Here is a 21871-nt window from a genome sequence, read left to right on the forward strand (position 1 = left end):
TTGGAGATATTTTACTCAGCAAATGTTCCTGGGGATGGTAAAAGGCGAGTTCCTGGCTGACACCGGGAGCAGCTGCTGTGTTTCTGGAACCTCAAGTGTCAGAAGAATAATTCCTCCCGGTGCCAAAACAAAATAGTCTTCCCCTATCCTTACAAATGGATGAACTATTTCTGCTGGAATCACAACGAGACCATCCCTAGGCAGACACCCAAGCACGCAGCATTTCCTCCTGCTTGTTTAAAGTCTGGTGGAGTCACAAGGGCTGACGCTCAGGGCTCTGCTCTGTGTCTCCAATACCTGTGCCTGTGCCCTTTCCCCTGCATGCAGGAAAAAGCATGGAAACGCATCCTAAAACTCAGCGAGTGGGTGAATAAAATGCACCATCAGAGGTGTTTTCTTTGGGTTTTGGGGTAATGATGGCTTGGAAGGACGTCTGGTTGTGCAATGACTGCTGTCAGCAGTGCTGTAAGGAACTGGGTTTGGAACAGAGCTCCCAGCAGCACTGCCTGCAGTGACGCCATGCAAACCTAGCATGGCAACCCAGTTTTTTTCATCTTCTGGTTTTGGTCCTTTCCCCTGGGTGAGGTTTTCTGGTGGGAGAGTGCAGTTTTTGGGTGTGATTTTTGAGCTTTTTTGGGGAAAGAGTGGCTGTTGCTTCTGGCTTCTTCTGTCCCAGTGAAGAGGAGCCTGGTATCTGTCTCACCTCGCTCACTGTTTTGACAGCACATCTCTATTTTTTTGCATCCATTAGGCCATGCACAGTCCCAGCACATGGCCCTAAAAGGTGGAAAGCAGCAAATCTGCAGGAAAAACAAACAGAAACAGAAAAAACCCCTCAGAGATCAGGAGCTAACATATGGTATATGCAAGTGGGAGAAGCGAATGAAAAAATAAATGATCGGGTTGGAAAAGGCCCCCCTCTACAGGGGCAGGAGGCTGCAGTCCCCAAATCTGCGCCTGAATCTTCTCTCTCCATATCCATCCACCCAGCCAGGAACACGCCAAGCATCCCTCCAAGCAGGTTTGGAGGCACAATTTCCTTGGATGTCAGCATCCCAGAATCACGAGATACCAGTGCTGGATTTTCCCTCCTGACACTGCACTCCCTGGGATTTGCGGGTGCCCGCTTTGCTGCAGCCCAGGGCGTGCAGGGCTGTATTTGTGCAGAAGTTTTCCAAGTGAGCCGTATTTTTGATCTCATTTGCTCAGATTTTCCACAGTGGTTCGATTTTGTGTGTGTATGTATTGCCCATGTTGCCCTCGGGATGGAGGATTTCCAGACCTCTCCGTTCAGAGGAGGACGATGTGAGCGGATGAAAGAAAAGACCATCGGTGCTGTGCCATGAAGCCTTTTGGGGTCCATCATTACCAAACCCTTTGGGATCAAGCAGCCGAAGCCTTTCCCATCCCTTCTGGTGGAGTTTTGGGGCATAACAGGGTGGAAAAGCCTTTTCCACGGAGGGGAACCCCCAAAGCCGCATCCTGGGCACAGCTTTTGGGGGGCTCTGCAGGGCGCACCGTAAGGACACCCGCGAGAAGAAAAAAGGCTGCCGAGTTTTAAGGTGCAGCCTTCCTCCTCTTCCTCCTCCTCCTCCTCTTCCTCCTCCTTCTTCTTCTCCTCCTCCTCCCGTTGCTCGGGGCGGAGCCGCCCGCCCCAACCCCCGCCCCGCAGCCGGGAGCGGGCGGCGGAGCGGAGATCGGAGCGCTGCGGGGACGCGGGGACACCGCGCTGCCACCGCCCCGCGCCCGACCCGCCGCTGTCCCCAACGCCGCGCTGCCCGGGGACGGCTCCGCCGCCTGCATCGCTGCCCCCGGGGGCGGGGGGGGGGAGGAGGGCATCGCTGGAAAGGGACGGGGGTTCTCCCCGCATCGGAGCTGGGCGACCTGGAGGATCTCCCGGCGGTAGCTGCAGGTAAAGCGGCGGATGGGGCGGACTGGTTGGGCTGGGGAGAATTATGCGTCCCTTTTCCCGTGGGGAACACGAGGGGTGATGCTGAGCCGGGGAGGGGGTTGGGTGTTTCACCCCAAAAGCTGCTCCAATGACCACGATGGTGCTTTTTCCCTGCAAAAAAAAAAACCAAAAAGTCCTTCCTAGCTCTCTGTGACCTCTCCAAGTGATGTGCCCCTCCAAAAAATGTGCAGCTTGCCTTCTGGGAGCATCCCAAGCGAAGTTGGGAGATGCTGGATGCTACCGTGCAGTGGGGGACACCCACCTGGGAAAGGCACCTGGGGACCCCCAGCTCTCCCAGGACCCCCCCAGCTGCCAGGGTGTGGGTGCAGCCACCCCTATTTCTCCTTTGGGCCATACTTGTTTTACAGGTCATGCTTCATTTTTATACTCCGCTCTTCAAATAACGCCACCAGCCGTGTCCCAATGCCCCAGGGCTTGTCTTGAGGCTTGTAAAACCCCAAGAAACCAAAATCCCGGAGGTTTTCTGACCACCTGCTTGGTGTGTGCTGGAGGAGCATGCCTATCCCACACCCAGCTCTTCCTATGAGGTTGAGATGGAGATGTCCTGAAGGGGCTCCCAGGTGACTTTTGGGCACATCACCCCGTTTGCAAAGCCCTGTTGCTATGAACGCACTGAATTCCTTCCCAGCACTGATAGAACAGATGTAGAAGGTCTTATCCTGCCCCCGGTGCTCGGCAAAGAAATTAAGAAAAGAAGGAATTCATGAAAAGGGAGAGAGGAGAAAAAAGAAAAAAAGTCTCCTTGCTGTTTTATTTGAGGCTGCCTCGCAAGTTTTCACTGCCCAGAAAACTGGGCGTTGGGGAATCGCAGTGGAAATGGAAATGTGAGCTTTGCTCTGGAAAAGGTCTGCTGTAGCAATTCCCGACGTCGAAGCTGCAACGTTTCGCCCCGACCAGATGGAAACGGGGATTCTGCAGCCAGGAGAAAAGAAACAAACAAAAAAACCCCCCCGATCCCAACGTGGGATTTTCAAACTTTGGTTCTTAGGGGTGGGTTGGCACGGCCGCTGTTATTCCTCGCCATCATGTGGGCTGAAGGGGTTATTTTGGGGCTGGAAAGGGATAGCGGATATGTGATCGGAATGGTGACAATGCTGCATCATTAAAGGAAAAAAAGAACGATGGCTCTCTTTGCTGGAAAATGAGTGCTCACTCCTGAGCCTTTGCAGGATGCCTGCAAGGCAGGGTTATGTTGGGCATGGGGAGCGCTGAGCCCCAGCACGCTGTTCTTCCCTGGCTGCTTCCAACTGCCAGGAAACACAGTGCCATCAGCAGCAAAAGTTAGACCAGCTCTTAAAGAGCTTTTTTTGGGTTTGGATCTTGCACAGATGCAGGATGAATGCCTTCCACCCGCTGTCCATCTCCCAAATTGCCAGCTTGGCAGGTGTGGCTGGGGAGAAGCTGGAGGGAATGAATGTCCTGTCTCATTCTGGCAGTCACACTGCTATGGAATCCATCCTTCGATGCACCACACAGCTTTGTCCACCTGAATCCTTCGAGGCTGTGATTGGAACCTATTTGCGTAGGACCAGAAAGGTTGGGAAAGACCTCCAGGATCACCAAGCCCAATCCATCCCCACCATTCCCACTCACAGATTATGCACTCATTAAGTACGGGTAAGACCTCCAAGATCACCAAGCCCAATCCATCCCCACCATTCCCACCCATTCAATCATAGTCATTCCATTTGGGACAGACCTCCAAGTTCATCGACCCCGACCCATCCCCACCTTTTCCCCCGTTGAGACTTGAAGCATCTTTAAGCCAATATTCCCTCCAGCTGCTCTGGGAAGTTGCTGCTGCTGCTTTGAGGGCGAATGTGAGCTCAGAGTTCATTTTGCAGCGGGTGTCTCTGTCAAGCAGTGCTTTCCCTATTGAATAAGCATGTTCCGCACGTTACGCTCCTCCCTGCAATGAATTCTGTACTTGAAGGCGAGGCATGACTGATGTTTGTCTTGAGCCTCGACAACGAACAGCACAAAGAAAATGAGTTTGGGTTCAATCAATTTATTTAGCGTCGGGCTGTGGATTCAGGAGCTGCTGGCTTGGAATTAATGATAAAGGGTTTCGTTTCAGCAAGGCAACAAATTGCTTTTATGAAGCAGGGAGGTTATAGTGAGATAATGAGCCAACTGCAGGGGCCAGGGGTGGCTTCCTGCACTTCGAGCTGCAACGTGCCATGTGCACTTGATCTCGGGTAACTGCATCAAAGTTATTACAGGGGTCACTTTCTTTTTTATTATTGTTGTGTTTTCTTTTTTAAGCACGCTGCTGGACGGGTTACAAGAACTGCAATCTGCAAATGCTGCTGTAAGTTGAGGTGAAGATCTTGATAGGGAACGTCCCCTTTGCCCATGCTGTCTGCACAGCATTCCGGTGCTCACTGGTGGTGATAATTTGGGTGCCCCTCCAGCAGACAGCCCTGCAGGGATCAGCAGCCCTTAGCTGGTTTTTAGGTCGTGCTGAGAGTGAAGATAAGGATGTGGTTACATCTCTGAAATACAGCGTTGCTGCTCTACAGCTCTTGACCTGTGCAGCATGGTTTGACCAATGCTGACAGCGTTGGGGTTGGAAGTGGGTATGGGGGCTCTGCTTTACTTTGGGGGTGATGCCAGTTTGAAACTTCTTTTTAAGGAGCAAATTACACATCTGTGCTCCCAAAGTGCCTGATTGAGATGATTGAGATGACTGAGGTGCTCCACGCCTTCTTGTCAGTAGCAGTGGGATCCACCTGGTAGCCACTTGGCTCCTGCCATAAAGAGGCATCACTAGGCTGCAGCAGCTGTTAATTACACCTTGAGGAGACCAAATGGTGGGGGAAAGAGGTGTCTCTGGGAGTTCCTCTTTGTGCAGCAAAATAACAAGGGCTATTGGTGGGAGGAGGCTGCTGCTGTTTTGCTGGTGGTCACCACAGCAGTTGTGAGGTGGGTGATGTCTCTTGGCTTCTCCTTTTCCACTCAGCTCTTTTATCTGCTGGCACTGAGCATTCAGGGCTGCTGCTCCCCAAAGTCAAGCAGCATGAGGCTGAGTGTTCCCTCTGCTCAGGAGAGGGCAGTGTCACACCAACAAGCTGCTCCCTTTATGCAGTGCCACCTTATTCCCACCCAAGGGTGTCATTTCCACTCCCCGTGTGGGACCTCGCTGCCTTGTTCCTCTCCTTCCCTCCCCGAGCAAAAGCCATCTCTGTTCCAGATGTGCTGACCATGAATGCACTTATGGTGTTTACCAAACCCCTGTAGGATGACTGGGCGCGTGATGCAGGGGAAAAAAGGGATTAAAAGGATTGTTTATAGCAGTTGCTTTTGCTTGGCAGCCCATCTATAAACAGTGATTAGATGCAGCTACTTCAATGCGTGTCTCTGCTTTCAGAGAAGCTGCGTGCAGGCGTTTGGCTGTGCTGCTGCTCCCCTCCATAGTCCTCCCCACTTCCTCTAAAAATACCCCCAGGGTCTGGCAGGATGACTGTATGGATGCTTGGTGGAATAGGCTGTCATTGCTCAATAACCTGAAAAAGCCTTATTTTTATACATAACTAAATATTTGCACAACTCCTCTGCCAAGAAGTGGTTTCAAGGTACAGCACGTTCCCCTGAAGGGTGTTCCAACACAGACCTTCTTGGGTGGCAATGGGAAATCTCTCCTTGCTCGGGTCCTTCTTGCCACACCGTGTGTTTTCATATGCTGAATGCATTACATGTCGTGATGGAACTCTGTCCCTTTTCCCCATCTGCCTCTGGGCAGGACCAGCTCCATGAAAAATGTTTCTCTTGTGGATGTGTTTTTGGCAATGATTTTTGTGGCTCCTTATCCAGGAATTGCTGAAGTGGGCTGGTGATGTTTGTAGAACTATCATAGAATGGCTTGGGTTGGAGTGAACCTTCGAGATCATCCAGTTCCCCTGCCATGGGCTGGATGTCCCCGAACAGCCCAGGCTGCCCAAGACCCCTCCATGGCCTCAGGCACCTCCAGGGATGGGGCACCACAGCTCTGGGCAGCAGTGCCATAATAGTATGGTTGTTACTACTATTATTATTCCTCCTAGATGAAGGGTGGGATGAAGAGTGAAGGCAAACCAGACCTCATCGCAGATGATGCACAAATCTGGGTACCAGCTCCATTGCACTGCTTTTTCGCTTCGCTGAATTTTAGGCTCCCATTGCAGAGGTTGCTCAGCATCTTGCATCTGATTTAAATAGCACAAGGTGAGGAGCAGTGTTTCCTTTAATGGATATTCCAAATACAGCATTTAAAGAGGCATGATGGGTTGCCTGTGAGTTTATATGCTAATCGTCTGCTAGACTCACTCTTGAGCCACTTGTCTTGCATTGATGGATCTCTCGTGCTGACAGTCACCCCATCATAAATGAAATTGCCTCCATCTTAAATCAAGTCAATGGTCTGGTCGTCTACTGCAGCACTGCAGCAAAACAAATAAAACCAATTAAGTTGTCAGACCAAGAGTCTGAACAAGTCAACAGGAGCCCTGTGGCTGCTGGTCATACCCAGGAGGTCATGGGGTGGTGAGGGATGCACTGAGCACTGCTGGGAAGCCTATTTAATCCCAGAGCAGTCACTTAATGAGCTTTGGGGCTTAATGATTTGAGGCTGTGTCTGGTTTGTTGCACTGCTGGATTCCCCAGACCCTTCTGCAAGTGTAGAAGTGTGGTGTGCAAGGCTTGGCCCTTCCAAGGCCTTTAAGATCCCCAACCCACTCCACCATGCCCAATGACTTCAGTGCCACATCTCTATGGTTCTGGAACAGCTTCAGGAATGGTGACCCCTCTCCTTGGCAGCTGTGCCATGCCTGACTGCTCCTTCGGAGGAGAAATTTTTCCTCTTACTGTTCCTTGGGGTTAAAACATACCTTGCATGTCCCAGCTGTAGGCGTGGGAAGGGCTTATCCAACCCTTTGACCTCTGGCTCTTCCTTGGGCATAAGAGAGGTTCTGTAAGGTAAGAATGCCCCATCCCTGCAGGCATTCAAGGCCAAGCTGGATGTGGCTCTGGGCAGCCTGGGCTGCTGGTTGGCGACCTGCACACAGCAGGGGGTTGGAGCTGGATGAGCATTGAGCTCCTCTGCAACCCAGGCCATTCTGTGATGATCTGTGAAGTGCACGAGTCCCACTTCTCCATCCTGACTGCTTTGCTGTAGGCAGAAGCCCAGGGTCGACAAGCTTTCAGAGGCAGTCAGGTGGGTGATGTTTTGTAGGAAGTCACCCGATACAGCAGTGATGACATCTGTGGGTACTGTGGGAATTCTGGAGTCATTCTGTCTGCTAATTATTCATGCATCTTGCTGATGAGGCTTTAAACCATCACTCACACCTATTGCAGTCAGGAATTCAGTGAACGGGGAGCACTGGTGTCGTGGTAGGGTGTCCATGCAGGAATGCAGCTGTGGGATTTGGTTGGCTTTTCTCATGCTTTCCCTTCTGGAGTGTTTTGGGTTGGGATTTCTCCATGCTTGTTGGAGTTCAGCTCTCTGTGCTGTAGTGATGGCTGGGCAGTCCCTGTAACAACCTGTGTGTGGTTCGTTAGGAGCCCTGAGATTCATCGAGCACAGAGGTGAGGCCTTATGGTTTCTCCAGCCTTCTATTTTCAGTCGTGTTCCTGTTAACATGCAAATTATGTTTATCGGGAAGGATTGCTCTGCACTCAGCTTGCAAGCCCTGTTTCCCAGCCTCTACAGAGATAGCGAAAAGCTTGCTAAAAATACATATACAGCATCTCCCTGTGCTTGTCAGCTGAGTGCTGTGAGCTCCTGAGCTGCTTGCTGTGTTGCATTTGATGCTCTGTGAATATGGAGTGGTGGGCAGCTCCAGTTCTGGAGGTGGGTTACCCCTCTGCTTGGGTCTGGCATGCTGGTGAGCTCATTGCAGCTGTGCTCTCCTGTTTTTATTCCTGGAGGCAAAATCTGTGTTAAAGCAAAGCAGCAAAACTCATACCCAGCTCTGAATTAATCGCCGAGTGCTTCTCATCCTCATTAAAAGCCTAATTTAACGTGCAAAGTTTACAGCTTGGCTGCAGAGACTTACCCTTATCACAAGTGCTCCCTAATCGGTCTTGTTTTGCGCAAGGATGGTTTTTTTTTGTTTGGATCTCAAAGCTTTGGAGAGCTGTATAACATACAGGAATGCAGTGTGCTTGTGGGTAAGACAGCTGTATATGTTAAAATGTTAATGTGATGGGAGCAAGCGTGCTCCGGTGTCTCTTTACGCTGCCAGGCAAGGTCACCCCGCTGCTGCTGCTGAAACAGGCCGTGCAGGGGCTCCACGGAGTTCTGTTCTGCAAAGAAGTAGCAATCTGCTTGTGGGATGATAGCAGGGCAGCTGCTGTCCCTGAAAACACAGGCAGGAGGAGTGGAGATGAAGGCCAGCACTCAAGGATGTGTCCCTCCAGGTGCCCCTGCAGCGTGCTGGGGTTGCGGCTCTTCTTCTCACATGTGGCCATTAGGTTTTAGCATCTTGTCGACTTTATTTCTTCCTCTTCATTGAAAGAAAACGTCCGTAAGCAAGCTATACTGGTTGCTATGAGCAGTCTGAAGGGAGACAGATGTATGTGGTAGAGCAAGGTCCATGAACTCAATGTAGCCTGGCAGATTGCTTCTCTCTTCTGAAGGGAGAGGGCGTTGGGGTGATCAGTGCACCAGGATGGGGTAACCAGCTGGTTGCACACTGTCCTTGATGTCCTGCAGAGGCCACATGTCTGCTTCAGCTGTGGCATTTGGGGACATGCTTGGCACTGCTTAGGAAATGGCACAGATCCTTCTTTTTGTGTAGTGATGGTGAACCACAAAGTAGCTGTGAAATGGTGTGTTTTATAGGCAGGAGTTTACACAGCTGCCTCCAGGGCTTGATGAGTGACTGACCCCATGCAGACTGGCAGCATGCAGATTGGATCCCAGCAAACTGGTGAAAGTGGGAGACTTTTACTATGGCTTTGCTATCTGCAGTGGATATTAAATGGCATGGCCACCAGCTAGGAGCTGTTGGAGCTCTTGGAGTGATGTACCTACTGAGACATCCAGCTAAAACCTGGGCACACCTGTTAGTCTTCCCCAGAAGAAGAACACGGGGAGGGAGCTCTTGGCCTCAAACGTAAGGTTTGTCCTTCTAGTTTTGGATTTGGCCTCGAAGACAAGGTTGGTTCCTTTAGATCTGGCTTTCCAGCTCTCAAAACCTGCTGGCATTGCTCTTGTCCTGGGTCTGTAATGCAACTCCATCAAAAGTCACTGCAGATTGGAAATGCTTCTCATTTATCCTTTATTAGGGGTCACTTTTTGGGGAGCTGTTGCAAACCACTTGCCTGCTGCAATCCATCTGCCAGGCTGGGAAAGCTTTGGTGCCTGCTGGTTTCAAGCTTCTTGGGTATTGACACTTTAGGAAGCCTAAATGATGCTTGTGACATGTCCTTGTGTCACCTGGTATGGGGTGATAAATGCTTCACCTGCAAATGGGAAGAGTGAGAGCTTTGGGCAGAGGTTAATAACAGGTTGGATTTGAGTTGTTGACCCGAAGGCAAAGGCTTCTGTTGGTCTGAAAACCCCTGGGGGTTTTATTTTCTTGGTGCTAAATGCCACTGTAATGCAGCAGGAAAGGTGATTTGTGTGCAGGAATGGAGCCTGTGAGTTTGGTGGAAGCTGTAACCCTGAGGTCCTGACTTTTAGAGGTGTCTACAAGAGCAGAACGAGCTTAAATGAAGAGGTCCTCTATATGTCTAAAAGCATGAGCTTGCTGTGCTACGAGCCTTTTATCACGGCAGTCCTTAAATCCAAGCTTCTGGGGCCAAGGTCTGGTAGTGCTGAGTGCATTATCAGACCCATGGGGCCATCACTTAAATTCTTGTGGCTTCCTCCCCCCAAGCACTATTGGCTTTTTCTCCCATCTCCCTGAAGTTAGTAGCTGAGCTGCAGGGAGATCTGCCTGAATGTCTGGGCTCCATTCCACACCTCTCCCTAAGCAGTCTGTGATCTGGGTTTTGGACTCCCTTGTAGAGCATGGGGGCACCTGGGGTGAGGAGCAGCAAGCTCATGAGGTCACAGGTCTGGGGCTAACAGTGTCAGGAGGACCAAGCGTCCACTCGCCTCTCTGCAGCCTCCCTCCCTGGGCGTTACGTGCTCCTCTCTATCTCTGCTGATATTTGCAGTAGTGATAAGAAAGGCTCTGTAACGAGTGTGCTTGGCAGCAGATAAAACTGACTGTGCGTGAGAGCTGTTCCAGCTGGGAGCTTATCGGCCCTATTAAAACTTAAACCATCAGCAGGGCTCAGGAGAGCTGGATGTTTCGGGTCCTTGAGCAGAACAGAAACGTTCAGCAAGGTACTGTGCTGAAGTACTGCCTCTTGGTAAGTCCCTCTTAAGTGCATTTTATTATTGTTTTTTTCTAATGGTGGGGGATAACGTGGGTAACGAGGCTTGTGAAGTGGCCAAGGCTTTGTGTTGAAGGCAGGCAGCTGGTTACGGTGCTGCGTGTTTTGTGGGTGCAAGGAGGCAGCTGGTGATTGGCAGGAGTGGTCTCAGGGGGTATGAAATTGAGGGACCCACCTCCTCCTGCATGGAGAGTGGGCTCCCGGTGCTTTTGTCCAGCTACTGAATACTAGTGCAGGGAGGACCAATGTTGCTTGATGCTCTTTCAGGTTATCTTTTCATCCCTGCACCAGCAGCGATGGTGAAGACCTGGGCTGACACCAGTGGAAGGTGCAGTGGTGTAGAGTGAGGCCAAGTGTCCCACTGTGATTTGCAAGTTTGTTGTTCCCAGGAACTTCTGTGTGCTGCCTTGAATGCATTGAGATGAGTGGAAAGGCTGCTGCAGTGTGAGGATGGGCATGTCTTGTCAGCTACCTAGATCAGAAGGACTCCATCCCTATGCAGGCATCTCCATCCTCCCGGGGTCTGTGCCTTGGAGCTCTCTCCAGAGGGTGGGTGGCCACAGCTACTCTCTAAAAAATAACAACACAGTTAATTCTGATTTCTTTTTGTCTTAGGAAGTAAAAACATTCACCTCCATGAAAGTGATTCCCAAAGATAGTTGAAGCCTGCAGGGTGGAACTGGATAGCCAGAAACAAGTCAAGGGACCTGGAAAGGGAACTCAGTTCTTTGGTTGCTCCTAACTTATTCTTGGGAAGAGCTGTCAGCACTGGCACAGGCTGTATGGGGAGGGGAGAGGAGAGGAGGGGTCACCATCCCTGGAGGTATTCCAGAGCCATGGGAATGTGCCACTGAGGGACATGGGCATGGTGGGGTGGGTTGGGGTTGGAGTTCTTTTCCCATCAGAGTCTCTGATTCTACTAGGAAGTGGAGCAAAGTGGGGAGGTGCTTTTCTTGTTTGCTTCCCTGTGGCTTTCCATGTTGCTAGCCACTGATGTTGTAAATGTACAGGTAGTTGTGGGGGGAAGTGAGGTCAAACCTGAATCACTTGCCATTGGCCATGGCCTCCAGGTTGTGTCCTCTTGTGTGCAGTGTCACCTTTACTGTTTTTAGAACCACAGAATGGTTGGAGTTGGAAGGAACCCTTAAAGGCCATTGGGTCCCACTCCCTGCAGTGCACAGGGACCCCCACAGCTCCATCAGTGCTCAGAGCCCCATCCCCTGACCTTGAATGTCTCCAAGGGATGGGGCACCAGCACCTCTCTGGGCACCCTGAAGGCTTTATTTTTATTGCAGTTTTAGCATAACTTGATTTCCTTTCCTTTTGCAACTGGAGGGGTTTCTTCAGAAGGCAGCATAGGTGGTACAAGGGCTGGCTTGACCCAACTGTTGGCATGGCAGGAGGTGGAGACTGGAGGGAGCTGGGATTTGGCACGAACAACACACGCTATGGGCTGATGGCAGCAATGCTCATGCTCTCTGCTAAGCCACGCTCCAGGATTTCATCTGACCAAGCCAAGCTTGTTCCATGGAATGTCAGCCCTGTCAGTGCAGCAGATAGCCTGAGCTGTTGAAAGAGATGGCATTTGGACAAAACCAGGAGCTTGCTGCTGTTCCACAAGGTCAGCGTGACCATCTGGCTCCCAAATTGAGTCATTGGGTTCAGTTTTTCAGCAAACACTTGCTGCTGCTCAGCTGTGTAATCAGCTAACAGGATTTAACACCGCAGCCAATGTTTCTAACTCAGCTTTGTGCTAGCAAGGTAATCCAAAAAAAGCTAGACTTAAAATGAGTGGAAATGTGAGTTCCTGGGGCTATCCAATTCCAGGACCAGATAGCAGAGCCATCTGATTGCTACCCTAACAGCTTTATGTGAACTGACTCAGTGTTGTGCAGCTGGGGATAAGGAACATCTATTGGCACTTATTAAATCTCAAAGTCCTGCCCCTTAAGGCAGCTTCTCTGTGAAATTCCTCTTGTCTTCCACCTCCAGCATTTAAACACAAGCAGCCTCTTGCTCTGTGGGAAGGTGGTTGCAGTGAGTGGTGCTTCTTTTCACCTTGGGAGCTGCTAACTGGAACCCCAAACCATTTTGTATTTTGAGAGGAAATTCTCTGCTTCGAGTTGGAGGTGAAACACAGCAGAGGTGGAGCCTGGCGCTAGACCTGCAGGGAAGAGGAGGTGAACAAGTGGTAGAAGAAGGCATCAAACATCTTAAATTACTGTCTACCATCTGCCCTTGAACCTTCCATGTATTGGCATCAGGCCTGAACCTCAGCACAATTTGTTGTGGCGTTTTTGTTCCACTTTTTTCTTTCCTCCAAGACTCCAGAAGATGATGACTTAGGAAGATGTATGGAATGCTTATAGGAGAGGGAAGCTCTTGTCAGAGTGCTTTTGTTTTTGGGGGGTGTCCAAGTGCTTGACCAAGAGCTGGGTTTCAAATCACCTTCTTGTGGGCTTGGCTCAACTGCTGCTGACTTCTTTCTGGCCACCCCAAAGCACATTGCTGTGGTAGAGCATTGTGCTTCCAAACTCACCATTTTTGGTGATGGGTCCCATGTATTTGATTGCCTCAGGCTGACTTTATCTCATGCCTTTTCTTCCAAAACAATACTGGCTAAAACACTTGTGGTGAAAGCTCTACCGAGGCAGCTCATGGACAGAGGTGCGAGTAAAACCACGTTGTGTCTCATGCACCATCAACTTCAATGCTTGTTAGCAGAGCTGTTGAGAGGGAGCATTGGGCTGAGGCAGCGTTGCTGCTGTTAAAAAATAAGTAATATAGCAGTAAAGGGCTGAGTGTTGAAATAAATCTGTGCTGTGGATGTCTGAGAGGGTACATAGGGATTGGGTTTTCCCCAAGGCTCAATGCCAGGCGAGAGACTTGGGAAGGTGGCAGCTGCATATGGGAGAAGCTTTGTGTCCCAGGAGTAACACATCCTGTCCTTGCCATGAAACATGGGGGCTTTATTTAATTCATTTTCCTGTTCTGAGACTTTAAGCCACTAGAGAGGTGGTGGGAGTCCCATTCCTGGAGACAGTCAAGGTCAGGGGATGGGGCTCTGAGCACTGATGGAGCTGTGGGTGTCCCTGTGCACTGCAGGCAGTGGGACCCAATGGACTTCAAGGGTTCCTGGTTTTCCTCACAGCCCCAAATTTGCCAGGCCTTTCTGCTTTGCAATTCAAGCACAGATGGTAGAGGCAGTGTGAAAGCTCATGTTCTACCACTCCGGTTCAGCATCTCTGTCAGGAGGAGTCTTCCTGTGTGAAGATGATGTTGAAAGCACTGTCACAACATCTCTCACAGGATGAAGGAGAGATGAGCTGGGAGAACAGCAAACTGCAAGCAAATTGCTTCAGGCTTTTTCCTGCAATCCCAGATCCCTACAGGCTTGGACAGAAAGCCTGGGACTGTTTTTTGGCATGGGCAGATAGCCTGATGTGCTAGGATATAATTCTGGGCAGAGCCTTTAGGTCTCCTCTCCAGAGGAGACAATGCTGGCTTGGCATACATAGCAAGGCATCAGAGATCACTTATTTATCCCCTTGGGTGCCTCAGTGGGCTTTTCTTAAGCTTAAAGCAGTGACTCTCAACAGTGATGTTCCTTTAGAAACAAGAGATGCCATTGTTTCCATACTGTTTTTCTGTAAGATTCACTTCATTACAGTCTTATGCAGGCTGTATCAATCTTCACTCTTCTCCAGGTGTAGCTGATGCTCCTTGCAAGGCTCGTGGTTCCCTCACTCCCCATCAGAGATGGGGACAGGAAAGGTGCTCCTTTTTTTCCTCCTGTCAGTGCTATTCTGTGGCCAGTTATTTGCAGTTGTGGGTGATTAAAGAATGGTGTGAACTTGAAACAGGTCTTTGTGTGGAGTTACACGAGCGAGCAGTTGATGTGAGTTTCAGGGCAAGTATCTCCTCTGAGTCCAAGAGGAAAGAGAAGAGGCATTAGCTTTAATTGTGCCATCTGCATCCCGATTCTGAGAACACCGGAGCACAGAGCTGTTCATCCTGTGTTTTAAATTATGAAACACTTCATCTGTTGGTTGTGTGTCCTCATAGTGCAAGGTAGACACAAGTCTTGGATTGATGCTGTGATGGCAGCTCTGAAGGAAAGATGAGTGGGACTCCTCCATATGCTTTACACCCACCTCTTCCGTGGTTTTGGTGAAGGAGACAAGTGTGCCTGCAAAATAGAGGACGTGCTGCTACCTCAGGATGGGTTGGTGGGGCAGTGTAGGGATCACGTGTGTCCTCAGTATTTCCCACTTTGAAGATTGGAGTTGACAGTAGAAGCCACCTGCTGGATCCCTGGTATCTCAGGAGTATTTGTGCAGAGCTTTCATACATTCACCCAGTGAAGAACCACAAAGAAGCTGTAAAGCAGCCATCTATCAAGGGAAGAGCCTTGTTCCTTGGAAGTGACTCCATAGGTGGATTGATTACTCAGCCTGCTCCTGCTGTGGCACCGTTGGTTTGAGCTGGCAAACTCAGCTTCTCAGGTGTCTGCTCTAACAAATGTGGGCATACAGGTCCAATGATGTGGTCGGAGTGTTCTGGGAGGGTCACAGCCCCTCTGGCAGAATAGAGCTACAGCCTAGAGAGGGCAGGACTGCAAATGTGCCATTGGGGTGCATAAATGCCACTTTGAGCATCTTAATCCTTGACAGAGTTAAATGCAATCTACCTGACAACCTCCACTGTTGAGTCTGTGGTGAAGCTGTGATTTAAATTGTTATCCTTCTATCTCTATCCCAGAGGTATAGGCAGTGTAGGTATGGTTTCCTCTTGCAATGGGCAAACAATATTGTCAAAGGGAGGATAGGAGAATTTGAAGGTGGTGGTTCTGCAGTGCCATGGAAGGATAGGGATGGCATCAGCAGGGGTAATATGGTGGGAATCCATCTTTGGTGATGGATGGAAGGATGGGGCGTATGTGAAGGATGGGATTTTTTGGGGGGGATGGCAAGGGTTGAGGATTGTGAGGGTCTGGTGCTGTGCAGGAGACTGGACTGTATGCCTGGCTTTCAGGCTGACTAGATAGGCATTGCTCAGTTATTACCTCAGCATTTGTGGGTGCCCCATCCCTCGAGACATTCAAGGCCAGGCTGGATGTGGCTCTGGGCAGCCTGGTCTGGTGGTTGGTGACCCTGCACACAGCAGGGGGTTGAAATGAGATGATTACTGTGGTCCTTTTCAACCCAGGCCATTCTGTCATTCTATGATAATGTCATTTTGACATGAGCAGTGACAGAGGGCCCCTGGAGAACCATTGCCACTAAAAACAGAGTGGGATGAATGGAGATGGGCTTAGGAAAGGGAATCTGCAACAATTTCCATCCTTCACCTTCCCTTCCTGGTGGTCTTTGTCCAATGCAATAACTTCATTTGTCAATTTTTTTTTTTGCACATTGATGGATGGAACTCAATGCCAAAAATACTTCCAGCTTTGGATGCAGCTTGCCAAAAACAGCAGGGAGCTCTGTGGGGGCTGTCTCTTGGTGAAGGGCTCTGCTGCCTTTATCCCTGGGTGTTCCAATAGTCTGAGTTTGAGGAGCATCTTTGGAGCCAGGGGGACATGAAGGTGATAAAGGGAAAGCTTTCCTGCTGCTGTGGTAGGGACATGGAGACTATTATGTGACCTTGTGGGATGCTCACTGTGCAGTGTTTTGCATCTAGACGCTGTTACATGAGCATGACTGCTTTTCATTCCAATGGATCTGTATTTTTTGGTACTCTGGGGATGAACCAGGGACATAACAGTGATCTTCAAACCCAATGAGCTCTGATTTGGAGGTTTCTTTCCTAGTAACCGTGGATCAGCTGGGGTGGGAGTGAAACCTCAGTCCTACGGGTGTGATTACAGGTTTGTAAGCTGTGCTTAATGCTTTTCCCCAGGAGATGTTCACATGGAGCAGAAGTCTGACAGCTGAGCCTGTCTCTGCCTCTGCCCCACCAGCCTGCTTGAGGCTCTGTGGGGTGCTCTGGGAGGAGGGCAGGAGGGCATGTGTTGGCTCCTCGCATTCAATATGCAGGCTCAGCTTTCCACTGGTGTTCTCGGGTTGTACAGCATCACTGCTGTGGTGGCAGCTGCCTCGTTCACACTAAGAAACACCTCTGTGCAGCTGGGACCAGCATGGGGGTTGCTTTGGAGAGACAGTTTTTCTCCCTGCATTGCTGGAAAAAGGCATTTCTCAAGATAAACACAAGCCTTCTTAGGACAGCTTGTGAGCTGTTACAAGGTAAAACACAGAATGGAGTGAAAGCCGATTTAATTGAGGGAGAGATCGAGGCTGCTCCTTACCCTGACCAACCTTGTCAAGTCTAATTTTTGCTCAGCTGATAACCTGGAGAGATTCCCATGGCTTAAGCAGAGCAGCGCAGCTCACGCTGCTGTGAAATACTGACATACAGGTGGGGCTGGTGAGGACATATTCAGGATCCCTAAAAGGCTTCATCTACCTGGGACAAAAGAACCAAAACTTGCTCTGTCCCAGAGCAGATATAGAGTTTTTGGTGCCTTTATTTAGGTGTATGTTTTTGTATACACTTGATGTTGTTGAGTAGCTGTAAAATAACTCCAAATCTCTTCTGTGAAGTACCTGTGGCAGCTTAGTGGCCTTCACACATGCCAGGGAGAGCAAGGCAAGCTCCTTTTTGGAAGGGTTTCTTACTAGGTCCAAGAGTGATGCCTGTTCAGGGTCAAACTGGGACCAGTCTGGGAGCTGCCACTGGGTTGGTGCACAGCACGGCTTGGGCTGTGGGTCTGAAGTTGATCTTGATGTGGCATGAGATGCTCATCACCTGATGGCTTCAAACTCCACATGGCATCCAGACACCAAGTCACAGAATCATTATGGTTGGAAAAAACCTCCCAAGATCCACAGGTCCAACCCCAACCCACCCTCACCATGTCCCCCAGTGCCACATCTGCATGCTTCCTTAACATCTCCAGGGATAGGCACCCCACCGCTCTCTGGGCAGCTGTGCCAGTGCATTACCACTCTTTGGAGAGGAAATTGTTGCTAATATCCAGTGTGGAATATGTACAGGCTGTCCAGGCAATGGTTGTACCCAGAGTTATTCTCCATTTTTCTCCTGATCCTGCAGCCCTTGGAGATGGGAACTGGCTATCTGTTGGAGGGATGCTCTGGGCTGAGAAGACACATGGCTTCTCCCCAAATTCTCATGACTCTGAAAGCATGAGCCTGGTGCTGGATGTGCTGTTGGCAGACTGGCATCTTTGACTTCTCCGTGTGTGCTGAATAAGGTGTGGGATTTTCATACAACCCTTCAGTGTCCCAGGCAATGGGTGCAGTTATTTTCCTTGTCTTTTTATGCTGACTTTGCTGCTTATTACCTGTCGAAGAAAGATTTCCCATCCCTCTTGTCCCTGTGGGAAATGCCAACCCATCTACAACCATAACTTGAGCTGTACACACCATCAATACGTGGATGGGTGAGTGGACACCTCAATGGGCTGTTTGCTGGACTCATGGTTAGTAATGTCAATATCTCATTGCTTGTGGAAACCACAACAAAGCCTCCCATGCAGCACCTGCCTGACCAAACACAGCTTTGGGAGATGTTTGTGAGCATTTCAGTCTTGCTGGTCCTGTTCCTGTCCACTGTGACAACGGTGACGGTATCCAACTGCATCCAAACATCACTAATGCAATGACTGCAGTAAGTCAGTGCCCTCCTAGGGCTACTTTTGGCTTGGTTGCCTCTATTTACACACAAATGAATTTGTCACCCAATAGCTTGATCACTCATAATTATATTGCCAAAGAAAATAACACCTCTTATTTCTTGCATGCATTCCTGCTTTCCTGCTGTTCACCTCTCTCTGTTCCTCCAGCTTGCTGCTACATTTATGCAGCCAACCTGCTTTGAAGGCTCTGGACAGTGTTTCAGTTTTATAATCTTGTTCTTACAGGGACAAAAACCAGTGCTGCTGTGTTTTTTGCCAGCTTTTCCCATCCTGAATATTGTCTGTGCATCATAGCACCAGGAGGAAGGGCTCCATATTTTTAATAGCTAAAAAAATAAACATGCAGTGAACTGAATTACAGGGAAGCTGGATTCTTGTCCATTGGCAATGATGGTGAAACTGCCGTTTACTGATGCTGTGCTTTCTGCATTTATTTGGTTGCTCAGATAGCACAATGCTGTCGCCTTGCACCTGGACCAGAGTCAACCCTGAGCAAACCCAGTTGCTAACTTTGGCACCATGCATCCCTCCATTCCCTGTGCAGCAATGTCCCAGGTGCTCAGCAAAGTGACCTCAGAGCAATTTTTATCTCAGTGGAAACAGATGGAATTTGGGCTGGTGTTGATGATGAACCTGGAATAGCTCTATTTTAACACACAGGAGGTGGGAAGGTGCCACCTCCACCACAACCTGGATGCTGACAAGTGGGAATTGAGCTTGGGGAGCAGTGCCTGGCATGCACACTGGTTTGTTGCCACGCTTGAGAGGTTGGCTATCAGCAGCAAGCTGCACTTGTCTCTCTGTATGCTCAGGAAGGTGCTATCAGAGCATCATGAAGCATCTCCCTGAACTGCAGCCTGGGAACAGGTCTTGCAGCTGAAGGCTTCTCTTGGAGATGAGATGTCACAACCACAGTGGAGTGAAATCTAAGGGATCAGAGCTGTAAGAGCCTCGTTCTTTGCCTGTCACTGGTGATGCTCACATGCAGTGCTAAGCCAGCTGTCTATTTGTGAATGAGCACAGAAGTGGAACAAACTTCACGTGGCATACCTGCTTTTTGTTTTTCACAAGGAGTTTGGCACCCTTCCCCTTGCAGTCTGGCATTTTGTACAAGGAGGTGCTCGGGTGCTCCGTCTCTCATCCAACTGTGTGCAGCCTCTCCCCCGTTTTCCCCTTTCCACCTTTCTTTTCAATGTTTGATGCATCAAAGTCGACCTTGTGGAAGGATCAGAGCTGGATTTTGCAGGTGACTGTCACTTCCAGCTCTCCAGTGGTCTTCAGAGGTCTCAGCTTTGTGCCAGGATGAAGGCACACAGTGCATTGGGTCACGGTTGTAGAGTTGCAATCCATCCACTTGACTGTGCCATGGCCCTAAAATAAATGAAGATTCTACTTGGTGCTGTGGAGCAAGGAGCATTTCCAAAGGAACAGGAACTTCTATGTTAGGTTTTCCATCCCCTCTGGGGAGAAAGCACAGAATCTTGGGGGTGTTGAGTCTCCTGGCAGGTTCAGGCTTTTCATGGCTGCTGGGCTCCATTCGCTGGTCCTGAAGTTGTTGAAGAGCTGCTGGGTTCATTGCACATGCCTGTGTGGAAAAGGTGAATGTGGCCCCATGATGTTTTCCCCTGCTATGTTGGGTCAGGCTGCTCACCAGGTTGGTTTTAGTGGCTTGCTGAGGCCTCCATGTGGCAAGCTAATTTTCTAGCTAATAACCTTCAAAACACTGATCCTGTGTGAAGCCAAGGGGGATCACTGACCCTTATGACCCATAAGAAATGTATGGGTTTCTTCCAACGTGGAATATTCTGTGATTCTATGAAAATGGTCTCTTCCTGTGCTGAACGCTCTGCAGTCCATGGCTGCTTTGCTGGACACCAGTTGAAGACAGTTGTGGAATAAAGGGAAAACTCCACTATGGCTACCTTGCATAGCCCTCTCTTAGATGCCCCTTAATGTGTTACAACATTGAATTCTGGCCTCCTGCCTCAGCAAGTTGGGGCCTCTCCTAAACAGTAATTAAAGGTTAACCTCAGTAGTCCTTGCTAATGTTTGCCTTTCGCTTTAGAGGAAGGAAACGTGATCCTAATCTTTAGATCAAATGGCATCTGTACTTTCATTTGGAAAAAGTAAATTTGTAATGGATTCAGTGAAGCCTAAAAGATGTTTTGGATGGGGACGGGTAATGGGCGGAAACTATGTGCCTTTTAAAAGCTTCTGTTTCCCAAAGTTACTGTAAGACTTCCTCTGGTGTTTATTAGGGTTCGCTATCCTTCAAACTTCCAGACAAGAAAATGGCCTTGGAAAGCAGATATCAGAGTTGAATGGCACACTTCTTCCCTTAGCATTTACACCGAAAGCATTCTGTACAGACTGGGAGCCTGGCTTTGTGGAGATGCCAACAAAAAGCTACAGATCAAAAATTAATTGGTAAAAATTTCGGAAACTTGACTGGTTTTCAAATTTGAGCTGTATGTCTCTATAAGTTGATACCTATGGAGTGGTTGTGTGCATATGGAAAGCTGGTTGCTACAGCTTAAGGTCTAGAAGTCACCCTTGCCACAAAACTCTCTTGGAGCTGTGGGCTCTGAGCATCCCCTGTGTTTGGATTGTGTGTACAGGGGCAGCTCATAAACAGAACCCCTGCTGGTAACTGGGGTGAGGAGGGAGATCTCGTGGTTGTGAGCCTCGTGTCCTAAAATACCACTTTAATACTGAACCACATGTGAGCCAACAAGACCTCTTTGTAAAGGTGGGTGGTTTTGTTGCTCTTATCTTCCTGAGATCAAATTGCCATATCGCCTTCCTCTGGCGGTCACCAATTTAAGAGGTAATGGAAGGAAATCAAGCAGAGCAGCCTCTTGTAGTTCCAGTTTTAAGTTGAAATCCTGGAAAACTGGGGAAAATGAAGACGGAATTTATCTTGCTTTAGAGAAAAGATTATTAATGTTAACTAGTAGCATTTCTTTCCGTTGGCAGAGCTGTAGGATAGTGCTGGAGGTTCTGAGAGCTGCTTGCACAGACCTTGTGCAAGATTGCCAGCTCCCCCATGGAAGGATGGCTTGACAGCTGGACTTGATAATTGCAGAGCTTTTTCTACCCATATTAGTTCTGTCCTCTACTTGTTGGAGAGTTTATTTCCAGAGTGTCTATAGGAACTTTGAAGGAGGGCTTACAGAGGAAGGAGTGGTGTCTGACCTGATGTTGCAGTGGTGGTGTTGGCAGATGCAGGGATATTTGTAGGAAAATGCTTGAAGATTGGGGGATGTATGGACAATAAGCAGATGCAGATGTGTCCAGTTTCTTTTGGAAAGAGGTGCAAAAACGTGATGTATCCAGCTCTAAAAAAGCAGGTGGAAGAAAGTGCTTGGAGGCTCTTACAGCACTTAAGGTCAATGAAAGTCCAAGCATGTTTTGCCTCATCATTGGAACCTTGTTTCCTTGATAATCAGATACAGCTGTTAGTTCAGATGGAGACGAATCAGTTCAGTTGTGTGTGTGCTGATCTGTACTTTGGGGGACCACGAATGGTCCTACGTGATGAAGGCTGAGGTGGCAGAGGGCTGAGATCCCACAGTGGGTTGTTACTGGTGGTGGTGGTGAACGGCAGGGTGGCTTTGGTGGGATGAGCATTAAATGCTGTATACAGGAAAGAGCTTTGAGGCTTCAGATGTCTTGAATTTCTCGTGTTTGAAGGAAAAAGGTATGCTAAGGCTTTTGGGATGGTGTCAGTAAAAAAAATACTGGTTATTGCATGACTGCTACGTGCTAATAGGATTTAATTTCTGCAGAGCTTTAGATGAGAGGAAAAACTACCT

At 49.3% G+C, this 21871-nt stretch overlaps 1 protein-coding gene across 4 annotated transcripts in view; it reads left to right on the forward strand.

Annotated features, from left to right (window-relative positions):
* The first annotated feature begins 1714 nt into the window (after positions 1-1714).
* Positions 1715-21871, forward strand: part of GDPD5 (glycerophosphodiester phosphodiesterase domain containing 5) — a 171192-nt gene continuing 151035 nt past the window's right edge. The window contains exon 1 of one of the 4 annotated variants that reach the window (XM_048950432.1): positions 1715-1912. The gene's annotated coding sequence lies outside the window, so the exon portion shown is untranslated. Of the gene's footprint in view, positions 1913-10159; positions 10316-21871 lie in introns of those variants that run through there. The other 3 variants (XM_048950402.1, XM_048950421.1, XM_048950411.1) reach the window with 3 other exon arrangements.

Source organism: Lagopus muta, chromosome 1 (assembly GCF_023343835.1).
Source record: "Lagopus muta isolate bLagMut1 chromosome 1, bLagMut1 primary, whole genome shotgun sequence".
Taxonomy (NCBI): domain Eukaryota; kingdom Metazoa; phylum Chordata; class Aves; order Galliformes; family Phasianidae; genus Lagopus; species Lagopus muta.